At 35.2% G+C, this 17,340-nt stretch overlaps 1 long non-coding RNA gene across 2 annotated transcripts in view; it reads left to right on the top strand.

The window, feature by feature from the left end:
• The window catches only part of LOC140594219 (uncharacterized), a 54,385-nt gene that overhangs the window by 21,621 nt on the left and 15,424 nt on the right, over positions 1-17,340 (top strand). For both annotated transcript variants that reach the window (XR_011994888.1, XR_011994887.1), the window contains exon 3: positions 9,507-9,603. This is a non-coding gene — a long non-coding RNA (uncharacterized lncRNA). The remainder of the gene's footprint in view (positions 1-9,506; positions 9,604-17,340) is intronic.

Here is a 17,340-nt window from a genome sequence, read left to right as displayed (position 1 = left end):
CATGAATAAATAAATTAAATCTTTTTTAAAAAAGAACATTTATCTAAGGAATACAATTTCCTGGAGAATTCAAAGATATGAGATACTACTACTAACAGGGCCATATAGTGCCTAAAATTAACAAATATTTTGTGTGATTTAGAAATTACTTCTTGAGGGCTTTTCTTTCTAATTTGATTCTATTACATTTTATCTATTCAACAAGCCAGAGAGCAAAGTATTATTAACCAGATTTAATAGATGAAGATATTGAGGGTCAAAGATCACAAAGCCATTAAGAGATTTATCAGAATTCAGAAGTCTCCAAATGTCTAGTCCTCTAAACTCCTGTTCTTCCCACTACCCCAAGGCGACTATTCAATACTTCAGAGATGGAGGACAGACAAGAGCCCAACAATGACTTCAACCTAAGAAAATGAGATAGTGGGGCACCTGGGTGGCTCCATAGGTTAAGTGTCTGCTTTCAGCTCAGGTCATGGTCTCAGGGTCCTGGCCTGGCTGATCAAGCCCAGCCATCTCCCTACACAGCAGGGAGTCTGCTGCTTCCTCTCCCTCTACTCCTTCCCCTGCTCATGCTCTCTTTGTCTCTCTCAATCTCTCTTTCAAATAAATAAAATCTTAAAGAAAAAGAGAAAATGAGACAATTATTGCAATTATTCATACTTCCAAAATTCCTTTTTTATAGAGTAACCCAAATTTCTGGATTCTAAAACATCCAAATAATTCTCTAAATATTTTTTCACTTTATCAAATAAATTAAGTGAAAAAATTCTTCTCTATCAAATTTTTTTCAATTAGATGAAGAAATATTAAAGGAATACTCTAAAATTTCTTGAATTTGCTGACAGCAAATGCTACGATGTTTTCAACCATCATCTAGGAAGGCCATTTATCTTATTGGTTAAACCCTATGGCTCTGGGGTTCTGACTTTCAGAATCCAAATCGTAGTTCTAGAACTTATTTTCTAGATGATGGTATAACATTTCTGAATCTAATCTTTTCCATGCATGAAATGGGCATAATAACATGCCTATGAATCATTCATGATACTTAAGTATAAGTTTCACAAAACTACTCAAAATAAACTTCAATAACCAAAATTCAGTGACCTATGTAAATTAAGAGCTCAGAATTCTCTAGAAGTCTTTGATCACAGCTCTGGCTTCATTTTTCTAAAGTTTTGTGACAATGTTGACTTACTTCAGGGTAGCCAAATGCCTGCGATAGTTCTGAGATTCCAATCTCACAATGTTCCCTCCAGAGTAAGGGAGCTGTACCCTACTCACAATCATCAAATGCAGGCCCTTCAGACTTCAGAGGGATTTACCTATCTATCTAGAAAGTCCTTTAAACATTGTTTCTAGAGAAGCAAGAATGAGTACTCTTAGTGGCTTAAGCCAAAGTATTGAACTGGGTATAGGCTCAGTAGTAAACAGACCACATAGCAAGCTCACAGGCAGGAAGAGACAGAAATGGCAGCAGAAAATACCAAAATCATTGTCCCCTGCAGCCTGCATTATCCGGTGGTTGTAGGGTGAAAGAAATAATCTATGCAAAGCAGAGCTTCTGACACGTTTTATGTAAAAAATACATAAACACTAGATGTTATTCTACTAATGCTTTTACTTTATTTTCATTTCATTTGATGATTTTATTGGCAGATGATCTAAAATATAGAAGGCAAGATTATATAAAGTATCTTGTAATTTTTCCAGGATAGTTACTCTATATAACTGAATTAACCTGTTGTTATTTTACATGCTGAATTTGGCTTAAACAGAGAGCCAAATCATACATCTTGATTCAAACAATTCTTTGCTCTCATCCTCCTTTTTTTCCATAAAAATATTTATAAATTAAATTAATCATTCAGCAATGGTTGATTTGGTAATAAAACACTACAGTAGAGTAATTTAATTAACTAGCTCATTGGTTCTCAGGCTGTATGTGTTCGTGATACACTTTCAAATGCACCAATTTAAGCAGAATATTTAAAAAGATTGATAGAAAATGGGTAATTTTTTTAAAAGCACATTTCAGAAAATGGAAGGGAAGAAATCCTCTCATTGAAGTTACTCAACTATCCTTTGCAGAACTGAGCCACTGAGTAGTTTTATTTACTACTTTGGCCATATTCTTGTGAACTGGCAAGATGTTTTCACATATTTTGATAATCATGTCATCTCTCCTTTTTTTCCACCTTCCTTTTCTCTGCACCTCTTTTTTTTTGTCATAAGAAATTCCATATCACTTCACCAAACCCAACTTTTCATAATGATAGTAACAGCTAAAATTCATCAAGTGCCTATCATTTTCCAGAGGCTGTGTTACATTTTTTATACACCTTAACTCTTCTAATCCTCTAAATGGTGACATTCCTTGTGAGAGATGTTTGGTCCTTTTAGCAGACATAATTGGGAACTCTGGATGAAGTCTACCTTTTATAGCACTCTAGGCTTTAAGAGGTTATTTTTACAGTGTGAATAAGTCACTAACAAGAAAGGATGTTTGTATTGTTATGTCCTAACACACACACACACACACACACACACACACACACCTGCTATGTGATAAGTCTAGAGCTCTTCAACCAACAGGAGAATCCATGCCCAGTCTCTGAGTTTACAGCTCCATATGCACGCACACACACAGACTGCCTACGTATTTCTAAATCATTGTTTCAAATTCCTGGAAGAAAGAATCTGGTTGGTCCAGCTAAGATTAAATGTCCATGAATGAATCACTCAGCTATCTCTACCAGGAAGAATCTTTTAGCTGTAGGAAAAGAAAGAGGAGGAGGAGAAGGAGGGGGAGAAAATAGACCCATTAGTTTCTGCTATTTGTACGAACGTCTCTGATAAAAGGATGCAATGTTATACGAGTGCTTAGTTAGATGGAGGAAAATGGGACATACAGGAGTCAGAAGAGGCTGGACAAAGGGACAGGAAAGAGACCTTGCAGAGACACAATTCCTTAGCTTTACATCTAAGGCTCTAAGGAAGTGCTTTAGTAATGAGCATGGAGAATTTATAAATTATTTATAGTTATTTAATTGTATTTAACTTCGGAGCATACCTGGTTTTCTCTGTAGTGTGAGTTGAATAATTCTTATCCAACTTCTCATAATTTGAGTCAAGAAACCTTCCTGATGGTTTTATAAAGTTATTTCCAAATAGGGAGTTTCAGCAGATTTGTAGTTAAGATTCTTGTACCAGTGAGGGCAGACCACATAAACAGCCAGCCTTACAGAATATTGCAGTAATAAGACATTGCAGTCTGGAAATATTATGCCATTATACTCATTTTTTTTAAAATGTTCTTTCTAGAAGCAATGAATTAGTGAAAGAGCATATCAAAACAAAATACATCACAGCCAACTAAGAACTCATACTCAGATGTGCAATAATCACTTCCCGGACATGATGTCTATAGATGTCTCTTCACACTCTTACACAGAGAGTGACCCACACCATTACTGACTTCTCTGGTCTGAAGTTGTCCAAGAACTTCCTTTCTTATTGGCCTGTTGGACTCTTCTCTTCACTCTACTGAAGAATACCATAGTTTCCTCTGTTACCAGGAGGAGCCACAGATTTTCTTTCAAGAAGCTAACTAATACCTGTAATGTTCATTGTGAATATTAACATAACAAGTAAAAGAAAGAATAGGACTCTGCATTATCAATTCAAACTCAATTTCAAATCAAGATCTGAATCAGTTTCAAATCAAGATCTGTATGATTCAGATCTTGATTTGAAATTGAGTTTGAATCCAGGATCTTTTTTGTATCCAGGATCTTTTAACAAGGAAAGTTATGTAAGACGACAACATTTTGTATTACCAGTCTTTTAATATTAACAATTTCAGTTGCTATGCAATGACACCTCATTATAATTTTATTTTATTTTATTTTTATTTTTATTTTTATTTATTCATGAGAGACAGAGAGAGAGAGAGGGAGAGGGAGAGGGAGAGGCAGAGACACAGGCAGAGAAGCAGAATCCCCGTAGGGACCCTAATATGGGACTTGATCCCAGACCAGGATCTAGGATCACATCTTGGGCCGAAGGCAGGCACGCTAAACCTCTGAGCCATCCAGGGATCCCCTCATAACAATTTTAATTTGCACTTCCCCAATGAATAATGATACTGCACATTTTTTTTTTGGCCACCTGACTCTTCTGTCTTTTGCATGCCTTTGTCTTTTTCCCATTTATAAAACTGAGATTTACATTCTTCTAATTGACTGATTTCCTTAATCTTAATTTTATTATTTTTTGAATGGGATAGTATGGAGATAAGTTCTCTGAAGCACGTGCATGAGACAAAGGCTTATCTTTCCAGTCTTATAACAATATCCTTTGCGAATAGTCTTAATTTCATAAAAAACAATTTATTAATCTTTTGTGATTTGCTTTTTGTTAACTGTTTCAGAGATCTTCGCATACTTTGAGCACATGAAAACTTTCTCCTCTGTTTTATTCTGGAAGTTTCATTAGGTTTCCTTTTATATTTAAGTCTGTGATCTATCTCAAACTAGTTTTTATGGGTCAAATTTAACGTTATTATTTATGAATATCCAACTGACCCAGCAGCACTTATTGAAATGATGATCTTTGTCTAAGAAATTCCAGGAGTGATCTTATCATAAAACTGATATAGTGTGAGTCTGTCTCTAAACTCCTTATTGTGATTCCTAAATCTCTATACCTATACTTGTGCCAATACTATACATTCACAATTCCTGTAGCTTTGTACTTGATATTGATATTTACTAATATAAGTAAATATTTACTAATTGATATTTTCTAATATAAGTAATATAGCTTCATTCTTCATCAAGATTTCCTTGAATCATATAAATCCTTTTCATTTTCTTCTAAATTTTAGAATTAGCTTAATTTTCTTTTTTAAAAAGCTGCTGGGAATTTAATTGGGATTTAATTTAATATATAGACTAATTTGGATGGGGTCTAAAATCTTTAGTGTTTGAATTTTCTATTGCTGCATAACAGATTACCACAAATTTGGGGAATTAAAACAGCAATCATTAATTATCTCATTTTGTATAATCCGAGGTCTGGGCATGGTTTATCTGGGTTCTCTGCCCAGGGTAATGCTCACAAAGCTGTTCGACTACAGTCAAACTGTTGGTGGGGTCTTGGGTCTGAAATGAGGCTCAGGGTCCTTTTCCAAGTACTTGTGCCACTTTTTAAAAATTTAATTTATTTTTTTAAATTTTTTAACGATTTTATTTATTTATTCTTTTTTTCTTTTTTTAATATAAATTTATTTTTTATTGGTGTTCAATTTCCCAACATATAGAATAACACCAAGTGCTCATCCCATCAAGTGTCCCCCTCATTGTTCGTCACCCAGTCACCCCCACCCCCCGCCCACCTCCCCTTCCACCACTCCTAGTTGGTTTCCTAGAGTTATTTATTCATTTAAAAATTTTAATTTATTTTTTTATTTTTTTTAACGATTTTATTTATTTATTCATGGGAGACACACAGAGAGAGGCAGAGACATAGGCAGAGGGAGAAGCAGGCTCCCTCCTGGGAGCCTGATGCAGGACTCCATCCCCGGACCCCAGGATCTCACCCTGAGCCAGAGGCAGATGCTCAACCACTGAGCAGCCAGGCATCCCTATGCCACTTTTTAAAATAATTTGCTATATAGATCACTTTTTTGATTACTTGTTGTGACAATTACAGAAACATCACAGTTTGAATAAGTCCTCCTCCTTATGCAAAATAAATTGGAGGGAAAAGGATGTGGGGCAAGACAGGAGATGAAGAGATGGCTAAATAATCCAAGAGGGAATTGGAGGGAAGGGAAAGGAAGTTACCAGAGGTAGAAAAATATAAACCCTAGAGGGGACAGCCCTGCAAGAGTGTCCTAAATTAAATACTTCTAGCTGGTAAAATCTAGTTTAGATTTTTCAGATCTGCAATTGGTAAGTCAAGCCTGGAGGGTGGAGCTACTGAATAATCAGCATAAGACAGACAAGCCAGATGCCTTCTAAGGTAAGAGAGGCAAAGGCATAATAAACACAGGTCAGTTGGTCAGAGGGATGGCAATGGCAGGACGAAGGGAGAACTAGACTCCTACTAATCTTCCCTTACCACCCTTAGATGGTGAGTTTAAAAGCAAGGTAAGTGGGCAATATACTACAATGTAGGTTTGGCCAAAAGTTGGCTTTCTCCCTTGACTTAGTCCTGATGCATGGTCAGGCACTCCTAATCTAGCTAGCTCCTTAATCCCACAGTTTGCACAGGTGACAGGGTCTATGTCAGCATTCTGCATCAACTCAAAGAGTAATTTCACCTGGGTCTCATAAGCTTGGAGTAAGATTTTCTCTTTGAACCCATAGGATACTACTAAAGTCTGGAAGCTAGAGGTTAATGAGGTTCAACCAGTAGATTCCAGTAGTAAAATTCATATGGTGTTAGATGTCTATGTTATGAATACAAGTACTTGGGGAAAATACTATCAGGAGGATGAACTGCATGATTGGGTGAGGCAGCTGATAGCCAAGGCTCAGTCATCAGAGAGGTTCAACTGGACAGTCATCACCCATAAGGTTCTTGATGAGCTCTTGTGTGTCTGTGGAGGGTGAATCTGGAAGTTGATTGTGGCCTGGATCACTGGGGAATGACATTTACCTTGACCTCTGAATTTGTTTTCTTTTATTTAAATTTGATTGGCCAACATATAGTACATCATTAGTTTCAGATGTAGAGTTCAATAATTTATCAGTTGCATATAACACCCAGTGCTCATCACATCGCATGCTCCCTTAATGCCCATTACCCAATTATCCCAACCCCATACCCACCTTCCCTCCAGCAACCCTCAGTTTGTTTCCTATAGTAGAGTCTTTCATGGTTTTTCTCCCTCTCTGATGATTTTCCATTAAATTTTCCCACCCTTTCCCTATCATCCTTGGTATCATTTCTTATATTCCACCTATGAGTGAAACAATATGATAATTGTCTTTCTCTGATTGACTTACTTCACTCAGTGTAATACCATCCAGTTCCATCCATGTTGATGTAAATGGTAAATATTCATCCTTTCTAATAGCTGAGTAATATTCCATTTTATGTATATACCATATCCTCTTTATCCATTCATCTCTTGATGAACATCTCAACTCTTTCCACACCTTGGCTATTGTAGACATTGCTGCTATGAACCCTGGCGTGTAGGTGCCCCTTCTGATCACTACATTTGTATCTTTGGGGTAAATACTTAGTAGTATAATTGCTGACATATTGTGACATATCAGATAAAGGGCTAATATCCAAGATCTATAAAGCTCAACACCCAAAAAACAAATAGCCCAGTCAATAAATGGGCAGAAGACATGAACAGACATTTCTCCAAAGAAGACATATAAATGGGTAACAAACACTGAAAAAATGTTTCATATCATTTGGTTTCAGGGAAAGACAAATCAAAATCACAATGACATAACATATGACACCAGTCACAATGGTTAAAATTAACCGGACAGAAAACAACAAATGCTGGCGAGGATGCAGAGAAAGGGAAATCCTCTTACCCTTTTGGTGGGAATGGAAGCTAGTGCAGCCACTTTGGGAAAACAGTATGGTGGTTCCTCAAGAAGTTAAAAACAGAGCTGACCCAGCAATTGGCCTCTGAATTTAATATGATGAGTGCCATGGTGATCCTCACCAGCTCATTGGTTATACGGTTTTCCCTCCATTAAGCCTAGGACTGCCTCAGGGGCACTCAAAGGTCAGGAATCAGTATTTGTTCCTTACTGTGTAGAACTTGGAAGTTCATTCCTTTAAGACCAAGAGAGTCTCTTACTTCTTCCTTGTTCGCTGTTCAAACCCTCACTAAAGGGCTCATGTGATCAGTCTGGCCCATCCTTAATAATGGCACTTTTCCTTAGTGTCAACTAATTAGGGACTTTAATTATGTCTGTAAAATCCCTTCACTTTTGCCATATTCCTTGGTTAGAAACAAGCTAAGGGCCCTGCCCGTAGTCAAAAGGAGGAGATTATACAAGGATGTGAGTCATTAGAGTTCATTTTACAGTTCTGCATAGCACAAAGCAGTAAGTCTTCCAATCAAGAGACGTGATATTCTCTCTATTTATTTAAGCCACTTTTAAACTTCTCTCAAACATATTTTGTAGTTTGCATTATATCACATCTATTGGAAGATTTATTCCTAAAAATTAGATTTCTTTGTGCTGTTATAAATAATATGTTAGTGTTGTTTCTAATTTCTATTTTCAGCATATAGAAATAAAATTTACTTTTGTATATTAGCTTTGTATCTAACAATGTAGCTAAATATACATAATAATTTCTACTAGTTTATCTGTAAATATTACTAGATCTTATATGCACACAATTATGTCATCTATTTCCTTTTCCCCCCTCAATTTTGTACTTTTTTTATGCTTTTTGCACTCAACAGAATCTATAGTACAAAATTTAATGGAGTGGTGACAGTGACATTCTTGTCTTGTTCCCAACCTAAAAAAAAAAAAAAAGTTAAATATTTCACCAGTAATTATGATGTTAATTATGGGTTTTTAAAAATATCCTTTACCCGGGATCCCTGGGTGGCGCAGCGGTTTGGCGCCTGCCTTTGGCCCAGGGCGCGATCCTGGAGACCCGGGATCAAATCCCACGTCGGGTTCCCGGTGCATGGAGCCTGCTTCTCCCTCTGCCTGTGTCTCTGCCTCTCTCTCTCTCTCTCTGTGACTATCATAAATAAATAAAAAATTAAAAAAAAAAATAAAGATTCCAATTGTCTTTAAAAAAAAAAAAATAAAATAAAATAAAAATATCCTTTACCCAATTGAGGAAGCTTCAGCTTCCTTCCATTACAGTTTGTGAATTTTTTTTTAGTCACTAATGAGTCTTGAATATTATCAGATGATTTTTCTGCATATATTGATAGGACTATATTATTTCTATTCTTTATTCTCTGCACGTGATTAATTATATTGATTTTTTTGGATAATTTTTCTAATATTAAACCAACACTGCTTTCCTGAAAGAAAACACTCTTCATTATGGTAACACATCATCTGTTTTGTCTATCACTTTATTTGACTTGCAAATTCTTATTTAAAACTTTTACCTATATGCCATGAAAGATACTGTCCTGTAACTTTTCTTGGTTATATTGTTCTTGTGAGGTTTTAGTATCAGATTTATTCTGGCTGCATAAAATGCTTTGGGAAGTATTCCCTCTTTCCATATGCCAAACAAGGTTTTTGTTGTTGTTGTTGTTGTTGTTGTTGTTTGATATTATTTCTTCCTTATGTGTTTACAAGAACTCACCAGTAAGGCTTGAGTTTTATTTTTTTGTGAAGACTTTAAGTTACAGATTCAATTTCCCCAAAACATATAGGGCTGTTCAGACACTATTTTTTTTATGTCACTTTTGGTAAGTTGTCTTTCATGAGGAAATTTTCCTCTCATTTACCCATCTTCTTTCTGTGTTGTTGCAGAGTATTCTCAGTCCAGGCTTCCAGAATTCCCGTCTCTGCTCAACTACCATTAAGAGATTAAGTTAATTATGGACAAAAATTCTTTTCAAGCTATTAGGTAAGTTTACTAGCTATAAATGAATGATATATTGGATATATATTGGGTAATTTTCCATATCTTTCTAATAACAACCAAATAACCAATAACCAATAATTAAGTAAAGAACTTTTTGTATTTTGTATCACTTAAGTAATTTTTTTTCTATAAGTTTTTGTTTTTATAACTTTTGCAAATGAATTTTTAGTAACTGAAGTGAGAAAACTAGTAAAAAGTTTGAAAGGATTGAAGACTCTTTTGTGCATGTTTCTCCATCCACTGCCGTATAGTCAGTCACCAGTTGATCATCTAAACATCCCCCTGATAAGCCATCAATGTGGCATAATGTGGATATGTTTCATAATAAAACTAAGAAGAACTTTTGCATGTCTTGATAATGTTAAAACATCCTAATAATGTGAAAAAGCCAATTAACCATTAGGATTTTGTTAGCTTGCACCTAAAATAAATATTTTTTTGACTATTATATCCTTTATTTAATCTTAAGTAATTCTGAAGGCACTTCAATATGTGGGAACTAAGATGTTAACCAATATACCTGAATTTGGGGAAATATAGAATTTGTTATAATATAGCTAAACGATACTTATGCAAAATATATATGCTATTTAAATATTTAATTTCATTAATAGTAAATAAATAAAAATATTAAGACTAATTCATTAATTTGTGAAATGGCAATACTAGACATTTGGGAATTTTGGCTTATTTCTTCATTATATCTTAGAAAGCTTTTAGCTATTCCCAATACAAAGTACAAAATTTTACTTATTTGAAACTAGACTTAAGAATATTGTATCAAACTAGACTTAAGAATATGCTTCATCTTGTCTAATCAACCAAAGAGATATTTATTTTTATCAACCATAAAGGAAGAGGGTTTTCACTTTACACCATTCTATAAAATGATTTAAAAAATCAGGCAATAAGAACTGTCTGCCTGATTTTGTTTGTGAGTTGATTGATGTTTTTGTTCTCTTACTTTGCTGGATATTCTTGGAAGGGTGTAAGTTTAGTGAGGGATCAAAATGGAGGGCATGCATGCTCAGAGGACAGTCTTCCACAAGTATAAATTGAATATTCTGAGAATTCTGTTACATCTCGATAAACATCATCAGTGTTTCACACACCAGATGTAAAGTACTCTGAAACCCAGCAGTGGCTGCCCTTCTTGAGCATTTTGATGCTTTCCTTCTCCCACTACCTGGGTAGGTTCCTATTGATGCTTGATTGGCATGACAAATAAACACTTGGTTCCTACTGCCAAATATCCCTTTTAAGACCTCTCTCTAGAACTCAGTTCCTCATTATCCATAATTTAAACTTGTAAACCACTTACTTTCTATGCCAATGTGAGTGTGATTTTGTGCCCAAGGAAATAGATTTGTTAGAATTTAATACACAAATACAAATATATGACCAGCTTTCTCTGTAGGTAATTATTTGGTGATCTTATGGATGACAATTCTGTTTAAATATACTATAATATTGAGATTTCATCACTTAAGTATTCAGTCTTTTGTATCCTCAGTATTAAAGTCCATGGATCTTTCACTGGGTAGAGTCATCCTTAAACTACTGACTGCTTGCCCTATAGGGAAGAAACAGTTGAAAATTAGTCTCAGTACTAGTAAGGAGGGAAAAAGTACTGCCCGGGTTAGAAAAGATAATTGGGATAATGGAAAGTGAAGCCTAGTATACAGGTTAAATATTTGAGATGCAAGAAGATGTCTTCTTATAGATTCTTCAAAGATTTGCCTATGTTTAATTCTATAAAAATATATTTATTTTGTAAGTGAGATTAATTGTAAAATGTAATTTAATAGAAGTTGGTGACTATATTTTTAATCCATTCATGTAAATTATTTTAATGTAGAGAAGAATGATATCTCCCTTCTGCTGTATTTGGAAGGGCTTTCAGTTAAACAAATATCTCTTCTATGTGTATTAAAGATTTTTCTTTTCTAAATACAGGAGATGTGTACAGACTGAGATTAAACTATGGGAAAGAAAAAGACAAGACACAGAGCTTATCTTATGGCTAACTCTGCATTTTCCATTAAGCCATCATTACAGTAGTTTTGGAATTCTTTGTGAGCCTAATATTAGTATCATGGAACTTTACAGCTGATAAAGACAATCTAATTTACAGCCTTCATTTCCCAGGTGATGAACAAAGTTCTCCTAAATCCCAGTTCAGAATTGATTTCACAATATCAAAATGTCATTGTCTCCTTACATATGCATTTTTATCTATAATTGTTTCAGGAATGGAACTGATAACTGTAAGAGAATAATTTCCAGATTAGTCAGCATATTGAAATAATTTTTGAATAAGTACTTTAGACAAAACACTTTGTTTTAGTAGCACTATGATATTTTGTTCAAAAACTGAGCAGCCATTTTGCTTATTTTCATGTTATGTAAAGATATTGAAATAACACTATTAGCATGAAAGCCTTACAAATGAATATGAAATATAGTCAAAACTCTCCCTTAGCTAAGCAGAGTTATCATAAATAGCACACACATCCTTTGAAATTTCCATTTTAAAAAAGCATAAAGCCTTCAAGTGAGAAATACTAACAAACAGTTCATCTTTAATTAGAGTTCAAATTACTTACACTTTAAAGCATGGAACTTCACTAGAAATCCTTTTTTTTTAAAAAAAATTCACAGTGTTTTAAATTTTATGCAGTGCTTTGAGTATTGAGTGTCCAGTAGCTCTGGATCCTTCTGTTACATGACTTATTTTGAACAAAGAGCGGACTTCTTGGAATGCATACTGTGGCATTTCACTGAATGAATGCCTAAGTAGATCAAGAAGTTAAATTTAAATTTTTTCTGACTTAACAGAGAATATTTTAGTGCTACACAATAGAGAACTGAAAGCCAGCTTAGTCACTCAGAATGTTAGAAGTTGTGTGAAGTAGAAGTTACCTGGGAGAAGTGTTACCATATGGTACATAGATGTTTGAAGCTATTCAAACAATACAATTATCAGATCTGTAAAATTCAACTGACTAAGAATATTTACTGGTTAGAGATATTCTGTCTTGAGCAATTTTCTCTCCCCCTTCTTCTGACTTCAGAAAGTGGGATACCATGGAAAAAAATAAAAAATATGAAGTGAAATAACTATTAAAAATTACCTAAAAAATAAAAATAAAATAATAAAATAAAAAATAAATAACAATTACCTAATCACTGTTCTTCCAGGTTAGGTGTATTTTGGTCACTACTTCCTATGCTCATCTAAAACTGTGGGACCACATTTTGTGAATCTCTGCTTTGAACCTTTTGACCCTACTCTACCTTTTCTTCACATCTATTGCAATTGCCTCCTATCCTGGAGGAAAGGTCATCCTGTTTGTTTGGTCATCCTGATTGAACGCGTTCCCCTCTTCTGAGCTGCGTTTGGAAGATATCAATCGTAAGAGTATTTTTAGTGTAGGGAAACAGCATTTGCAAAGCTCTGACTCTTGAACTGAGGTGGATTCTACTACTGGGGGTTAGAATATAGTGGAGATGAGAAAGCTGGGAAGTTCCTCTGGGGTGGGACTAGGAAGGATGAAGTATCTCAGTCTCAGGAGATTGCATTTAATCCTATAAGCAATAGGAAAGATGGCAGGCTTGTTTTCTGTTTTCATTACTCTCTTTCTGTTTGAGTCTACACTTTAAAGTTTTTCAGTTCAGAGCCACCTGGGTGGCTCAATCAGGAAGTGTCTGAATCTTGATTTTGGCTCAGGTCATGATGTCATGACTGTGGGATCAAGCCCCTAGTCAGGCTCCACGCTAACCAAGGAGTCTGCTTAAGATTCTCCCTCTCTCTCCCCCAATTCCTCACTCTCTCTGTCAAATAAATAAATAAGTCTATAATTTTTTTTCCTGTTAAGTAGTGGGTTTTCTTGTTGTTAGAGTTGCTCCCAACTGTATCTCAGCTAAATTTACTGAAATGTCAGTTATCAAAGCAATAAATTTCAGATTTTATAAAAAAAAATAACAATGTATTAAACCAAACCTCCACAAGGTCCAGGAGAATGAGTAGTAGTTTAACTATTAGAACAAAAATAAACATTTCAGAAAAAGATAACAGAACACAGTTTCTGCAACTTCCCTCCCCCCATATCTAACATGGAATAAAAACTACCAGACTTCAAAGAAACAGGAAAATATGTAATTGTCAAAAGTTTCTTAGAAAATGTTCAATAGAAAAACCCCTGAAATATGCAAGATATTAGAAATAACAGACAAGGGCTTTAAAGGAACCATGTCCAATGGGCTTAATGTGAGATTGGAGACAACAGAAGAAAGTGTCAGTGAACTTGAACATAAACAATGAAAGTTATTCAGTCTGGAGGTAGAGGGGGAAAATGTAAACAAATAAAAAAAAATGCACAGAGTCCCACTGACCTGTGATAAACATGAAGTGGTCTGCAAGTGGAGTTATACAAGGAAAAGAGAGAATAGGGCAGAAAATATTTGGAGAAATTTTTCACAAATTTGGTGACAAGTCAGAAACTCAGCTAACTATAGTTGAAAGAAAGTAGATGAAAAACACCATAATTAAACTACAAATGAATACCAAAGAGTAAGAGTCTTAAGCAACAAGAGGAGGAAAAAGATATATTCAGGGGGATAGCAATATGAATTAAATGACCTGATTGTTCATTAGAAAAAAAAATGACTTGCAGGGGATGCCCGGGTGGCTCAGTGGTTGAGCATCTGCCTTTGGCTCAGGGCATGATCCTGGGGTCCCGGGATTGAGTCCCACATTGGGCTCCCCACAGGGAGCCTGCTTCTCCCTCTGCCTGTGTCTCTGCCTCTCTTTCTGTGTTTCTCATGAATAAATAAATAAAATCTTCAAAAAGAAAAAAAGATGAAGACCATGGAATAACATCTTCAACGTGCTAAAAGAAATCAGAATTCTATGTCCAGCAAAAATATTCTTTAATGATGAGGATTTAAAAAGATCTTTTTCAATAAAGCCAAAACTGAGATCATTCATTCTAAAGGTCTACACTACTAGAAATGCTGAAGATTTTAGACGCTGAAATGTAATCTGGCAGACGGCTTTTGCTACTTTTTGTATTCGTCCCGTTGCATGTCGTGGACTTATACAAGGTAGGTGCTTAATAAACAATTTCTTGCAATCCATGTTTGTAAGTAATTAAGAAATAAGGAGTAGTTTTGGACCAATTATCTGAGTGATCAATGGCTCATTTTCCAACTTCTGTAATTTTTGTGTTCTTAGCTTAGTTGTTTTCCCTGGCATTTGAGGATTTTGATTCACCTGTACTCTCCAAAAATTTTACTAAAACCAGCTTAATATAGGGAGAGGGAATGAGATTTGTGGTATCCAAACAGAAATTCTGATTAACCAACAATTTTCCTTGAAAGATTTATGATTTTATTTTATTACTGCCTGAAGCACCCAAGTAATTGCCTTTTGTTCCGGGGAATTCCACATTATCACAGTGTAGCATATTTAAATATCCCTACCTTTAGACACAGTGCAATTTAAAAAGTATTAGCATGCATTTCGTTGGGATAGGCTTTAAGCTATGGCCTGTAAAAAAAGAATTATGAGAAATATTCTGTGGCTGTGTGTTTTCTTTCCAGGAGAAAAATTTATTACAGCACCAAACCTTCCCTTCTGTATCTTAATTTTCTTAATTTCCAAAACTAGAGTAAAAACTCCTCATGAATAGAATAGAACTTGGGTCTTGAAATCCTTTGGTGCAGTGCTGTCTACTTAGTAGCTGCTACTGGTGAATAAAAGAAAAAATAAATAAATGAATTTCCTAAATAATCAACTGAGTGGTTGGGTACACAATTTTCTAAGTTCTAGTTATTCTTAGGTTAATATTGAAGAAGCTGGATGGTTTGCCACACAATCTAATTTTTTAAATGTTGTTGACCTTCTAGGCAAACACCCTAAGTGTATCTAGAACTCCTCATTTTGGAGTTCTATTCTCTATTCTCATTTTGGCTCCCTGCATTCCACTGAAATTCTCTTTGTCAAGGTCACAATGATTTTCATTTTCCTGAATGCAGGGGCTTTCTTTCCATCCTCCTCATATTCCAAATCTTGGAAACAATAACACCCACCCTCACATTGAGACTCTTTTTCTTCTGGTTTCTTTGCTTTGTTTTCCTTCTAGTTCACAAGCTTCTTAGGTATATAATTTTATTGTACATTATTTTGGTCATTTGTTGAAATTGTTGTAATTTCTTCCCAATACATTGATGACAATCAACATATTTCCTGATAATATATCCTTGAATTCCTATGAATAGCTCTCTGAGGGTTACTAGCTTATGGCCATTTTTAATCACTTCCAAAGGTTTGTCTATTCTACATATTCATAAGCAGGTTTGCATTAAGTGCAGAAGGGAAGGGGAGCTCTTTCATGTATTTTGATCTCAGAAGTACATATGCTAGCTTTGAAAATGATAGAAAAACGCTTCCCATTTTTCTAAGCTTCACTATTGTATATAGCACCAGCTACATCTGCAGTAAACTGCTAAGGGAAGAATTCTTAAATAAGTTTAATAAGTTCTTTAATACATTTAATGACACATTTTAATTGTTATCATAGTTACTTACTCAGAATTTTTTTTTTCCTTCTGGAGTCAGGTTCCAACCTTTTCAGAAAAATATCTATTTCATTAATGTTTTCAAGTTTATCAGTAGGTCTATGACAAGCAGTCTCTTAAAACTAATTCATATTTCTTCTTTTTCTCCTGTTTTATGTCTAAAATTATTTTTTCCTTTATTGCATTTGTCAGAGAGTTTATATTGTATCTTACCACACCTCCTCCTCATTCCCACTCTCCATACACATGCAAAAGCAAAAACATGCACAATAGAAAACACAATTTTTGGGGATCCCTGGGTGGCGCAGCGGTTTGGCGCCTGCCTTTGGCCCAGGGCGCGATCCTGGAGACCCGGGATCGAATCCCACGTTGGGCTCCCAGTGCATGGAGCCTGCTTCTCCCTCTGCCTATGTCTCTGCCTCTCTCTCTCTCTCTTTCTCTCTGTGACTATCATAAATAAATAAATAAAAATTAAAAAAAAAAGAAAACACAATTTTTAATTTTATGAACTGTTTCTGTCCAAAAAAATTTATAAATGATCATTTTCTACCTTGATCCCATTTATTTCCATTCCAGTACTCTCTATTAACTATTTTTGTCCCTTCTGTGTTCTTTATTTGAATTATCTATATTAATTTCTTCTTCTTTCTTAATCACATAAGATTTTTTTCAAAGATTTTATTTATTTATTCATGAAAGACACCGAGAAAGGAGCAGAGACACAGGCAGGGGGAGAAGCAGGCTCCCTGCCGCTCCATCCCAGGACCCTGGGATCATGACCTGAGCCAAAGGCAGACACGCAACCACTGAGCCCCCCAGGTGCTCCCATAAAGCCTCCTTTAAGGCATATCACTTTATCTCTGAGCATACATTTGGCTGTCTGTCCCACAAGTTCATTTTTCTTTTCTTTATATCTAAGAATTTTATTAATGAAGATTGTATTTTCTATCTGAACAAATCATTTCTTTGGGAATCTTTTTGAATTAAGGTTTAAATTCTTACTCTGTGTAGGGCTCTCTCCCTCTGTGAAATATGATATTCCATTAATGTCTGGTACTTGCCAATCAGCTCTCCATTCATCCCTGACACCCTGTGCCCAGCAGTTTCCCTGGTGATTCTACAAGTCGCACATGCTTT

The sequence above is a fragment of the Vulpes vulpes genome, chromosome 10 (genome assembly GCF_048418805.1).
Source record: "Vulpes vulpes isolate BD-2025 chromosome 10, VulVul3, whole genome shotgun sequence".
NCBI lineage: Eukaryota > Metazoa > Chordata > Mammalia > Carnivora > Canidae > Vulpes > Vulpes vulpes.
The sequence above is the reverse complement of the archived record's forward strand: the minus strand, read 5'-3'. Positions and strand labels throughout refer to the sequence as shown.